Consider the following 4,447-nt stretch of genomic DNA (forward strand, 5'->3'; position numbering starts at 1 on the left):
ATCAGTTAAAAATAGTCTTGAGTCTTTGATTAGATTTTTCCAGGAAAGCATGAGGGCCGGGCACTGGGTGCAGCTAACCGCACATTCAGTTTCCTGAGCATTGATTGTAGCTGTTGGCGGGCCGGGTCCAAAGTCAGCAAAGAGCGGATGCATAGATGTGGTCTGTGTCCTGTCCTGTCCTCTGTGGGCCGAGGACTCACACACTGGCCACTCGTGACCGGGGAAAGGAGGACACTACACCAAGTGACCTAACTGCCTCCTAAACCAACGAGTTGTGAAAGTGGTTCTAAGGCTCTGTTAGAGATTTGCCCTTGACCTCCAGAGCCAAGTTCGGTTTGCCTTTCCAAGATCTCCACAATTTTCCTATTGCTAGAGACTGGATCCACTGCGGGGCCCTCAGGGTGTGTGTTGTTGTCTGAAAGAAAGCCATCGTCCTGCCTTATCAAGAAGGAGTGCTGTGATTGATTAGTGATGTCTGCCGCAGGCAGAGGATTAGTGAGTGTGCCATCAGCTGGGCGCCACTTCCCTGGTCCTGAGCCCTCTGGAACTTGCCTCACTTGTTTGCCTACTTGCCCCTGAGGGAGTGAGGGTCCCTGTAATTGGGAGAACTCTCTCTTTTTCTCTATCTCAGGTGGAGGAAAGAACCGACATCCTCTTGGGCTCTGTAGGACAGTCTATTCAGGGGACCCCCTAGGATTTCAGGTCATATTCTCTCTCTCTCTCTCTCTCTCTCTCTCTCTCTCTCCTCCTATCTCTCTATGTCGGTCTCACTCTAGCCTGGCCCAGGCCTTCTCCAACCACAAGTGGTCCCGGAATAACAGGCTTTCACTTCCCCAGGCTGAGACCTCTGGGTGGGCAGACCACAAACGCCTCACCCCAACCTGCACCACCTGGTTTTATAAGTCCTCCTTTGGGGCACTGGGCATGAGGGAAGCCATGATGGGGCACTGGCAGGAAGCCTGGTCCCCAGAGGCAGAGAGGCCCGTGGGGAGGTTTCTGAAGGTTTTGCACCATGGACTGTGGAGTCAAGTTCATCTGCGCGTGCATCGGGTGGCCGTGCACTAGCTATGGAGAGTCATGAGGTCATGAGCTCCCAGTCAATGGAGGTTTGCAAAAGGCTCTGACAAATGGTTTCTTGGGGATTTCTCACCAGGCAGAGAGCCAGGACCCTTACTGTCTTGTGTGTAAAAGGAGCATAATAGCCTCGACCTCACAAGGTTATGTGTAGATTGAATGGGCTGTGCTCAGTGCACGCTGGGTCCCTCTGGGCTCTGCAGAAGCTGGTGGGCCCCCTTGGGCTATATGGCCCCTCCTGATCCAAAGAGGTCACCCCAGCTTGGCGGGATTCTCCCCAAAGCTCTTCTGGTTCTCCGCCTTTTGGAGCTGGTGCTCACCCAGCAGGGGGGCCTCTCCAAACCTCCTCCTGCAGTTGCGAACTCAGGCCTGGCTTCCGCTCCTTCCTGACTCTTCTCTTCTCCAGCTTATCGTTTCCTCCCCGCCCCCAGGCCTTAATCCTTCACCCACTGTTTTGCTTCCTCCCAGTCAACCTCCAGCCCACTCCCAATTTGCATTTAATCAACCTCATCTACATGAAACACCCATCCCAGGGCTCCTGAATAATGGGAACAGGTGCATGTTACTATGTCTTTTGAGAAGGGACTACATGCCTCACTCTTCTCCAGCTCAGGGCGACTCAGTGTCTTTACAGCAAAGCTCAGTCATCTTGCTGATGTTTATGTTAAAGAGATCTGGGAGGCCGAGGGGACTGTATGCTTTATGTGGGCCCCAGGGAGGGAGGTGGCTGTGAGGCTGTATTAACAGAGGTCTGCTGTCCAGAATGAGGGAGGAGATGGGCTGTGCTGGCCGTGCCCTTGCCTGAGGTTTTGACACCACATTCTGGGGCATGCCAGGTTTGGCCTAGCAAAGGTTAGGGTGGCATCCCTCAGAGGGGGGTACTGTGATGGTCCCATTTTACACATGGGGAACCAGACTTGGGAGGTTCATGTAACATGTACAAAGTGACTCAGGTAGTGAATGGCTGAGGAAGGATTTGACCCTCCGCAGTCTAACCCTGGCCAGATTGGCTAGGGAGAGAGCTGGATAGGACTGGACACTCTGGGTCCTCAGTGACCTGTTTCTAAACTGTCAGGACAAACGCTGAGAGACACGGTGGAGGGCTTTATTGACAGACAGATTGGACGCAAAGCCTTGTCTTTGCCATTTCCCAGCTGAGTGACCTTGGGCAAGTTCCTTGACTTCTCTGAGTCTTATATCAATTGTAAACTATGGGTGACGTTTGCTCCGAACGTGGGGCTGTTTTGAGGACTAAATGAGCTAATGCGTGTAGAGGGACCGGCACCGAGCCTGGCCCTGACACATGGCCTGCTGGGGTTGGAGGTTTGTCCCCACACTGTCCCATCCCACTGCCCTTGTTGCGAGGAGGCTGAGAGCAGGAGCAGACGGGCGGAGGGAGAAGAGGCCCGAGCTGACGGCTGCTTCTTCTTTCCATCGCTCAGCCGTCTGGAGGCACGGGAAGCCTGTCTGCCTTCCTCTGAGGGCTCTGACAAGTGTAATCACACAGTTTAGCAGTAACAGCAAAGAGTCTCTGGATACGAGCTTTGTCGCTGGCTGTGAGCGGGGCTGGCTGCGGGCACTGCCTCCAGAAGACACCTGTAGGAGATTTCCCCTTGATGCCCAGCCCAGCCTCTCCCTGCCACTGCCCCACCTGCCAGAGCTGAGGCTGGCCTGACCGGTGGGGCGCTCTGAGCCCTCAGGACCTGGCTCAGGAAGGGAGCTGAGCGGGGCTGTGGAGGGTCTGGGAGCTAGTGGAGCGCTCTCGGGGCCCGCTGGGGTCCCGGACAGGTGCGGGAGGGACAGGCAGCTCAGGGCGGAGGAGGCCTTGTCCTTCTGACCCCTTGTAAGTCAGGAAAGATGCTGGGTGGTCCTGCCCTGGGGGCTGCCCGGGATGGAATAACCTCGGGCAGGAATCACCTCTAACTCCTCCTCCCGGCTCCTCTTGGCCAATTGACCACCTTCCTTTTTATTTCCCTGGGAAAACAGAAGCAATCAGACGTGGACTTCACGGACCCCTACCACCACGTGTACAGAGGTCCCTGTGCCCACATGGTCTGTCCTCCCCCTGTGACTGTGGATGAGCCGCGCGGCTCCTACGCATGGCCACCCCCTGGACTCCGTCCCCTTGAACCCACCTGTGGATGTGGCCCTGCTCCTGGCCCCTGCAGGGGGCCCACCACGACTGGATCGTTCCCTTCCCATCACAGATACAGTGCTCTGAACCCTACACCCAACCTTCCAAAACCCCCTCTCTTGACCTCACCCTCCCTGACAGCTTCAGGCCCTGGGCCAACTCCCAGAGAGGGTGCTAGTGCCCGCTGGGTCCAGACCTTCCCTTCACTTTCTCCCATGAGCCTCTTCCGCAAGAACTGCTCTGCTCAGGGTCCTGGTCTTCTCCACCTCCACCCTGTCAAACGCAATGGGCAGCCGGCAGCGGGGGCCACGCCCTCCTCCCTGGTGCCCTTTCTTCACTTGGTTTCCTCCCCTCGGCCCCGTCTGCAGGCCTTTCATTGTGTCCCGGCCCCTGGACATCGAGGGGCCCCAGGGTGTGGGCCGCAGTGCCTTCTCCTTCCAGCCAGCACAGCTCCTGCCTGATTCCAGTCCATTCCACCTGCTCTGGGGGCTCCGTGCACGGAAGGGGTTGCTACAGATGATCACCGGCTGAGGTCTAGCCGGGGGCTCGCTGCCCCGTCTGCCTGGTACCTTGCAATCTAACCCCTGATCCACATCCCTAAAGACTGCAGAGGCCTTTGTGCCCACTCTCACTCTGCCCTCTGAGTCCCTTCATTCACCGCTTCCACTGATGCTGCTGTGTGTCAGGCCCTGGGGCCACCGGCGCACAGAACAGGAATGAAATGAGGTACAGCTCCCGCCCTTGGGACCCAGTGGTCTAGAGAGGGTAATAATGGTTCTTACCGTTGCTGGGGCTTCTATGCCAGGCAGTGAGTCGGACGCTTCTGTCTTCACCTATCACTGTCTCCGTGTGTAGACATGTAGACTGAGGGGCAGAGAGGCTGAGTCAAGGCATGGTGGACATGAGTTGAGAATCCAGGTCATTTGGTTTAAAAGCCTGAGCGCCCTCCCAGGGAGCCATCCCACCTCACAGAAGGGGCACAGGACGTCTGCCTGGAGCTCGTGTCTTCGGACCCCCAGAGGGAGCGACATGGCCCAGCCCAGCCCAGGGGCAGGTGTCACATGGCACCTCCTGTGGGACCAGCCTTACGGAGCACGTGGACGCCTGCTCCCCAGGGTGAAGCGCCCAGGACCCAGGATGGGAGGGGGTAGGGCCCGTGCCCTGGGGATGCCCCCGCATTGGAGCAGCCCCGCCCAGCCCCCCCCCCCCCCCCCCCCCGCGCCACCTCTGTTCTCTTTC

Source organism: Neofelis nebulosa, chromosome 2 (genome assembly GCF_028018385.1).
Source record: "Neofelis nebulosa isolate mNeoNeb1 chromosome 2, mNeoNeb1.pri, whole genome shotgun sequence".
Classification (NCBI taxonomy): Eukaryota; Metazoa; Chordata; class Mammalia; order Carnivora; family Felidae; genus Neofelis; species Neofelis nebulosa.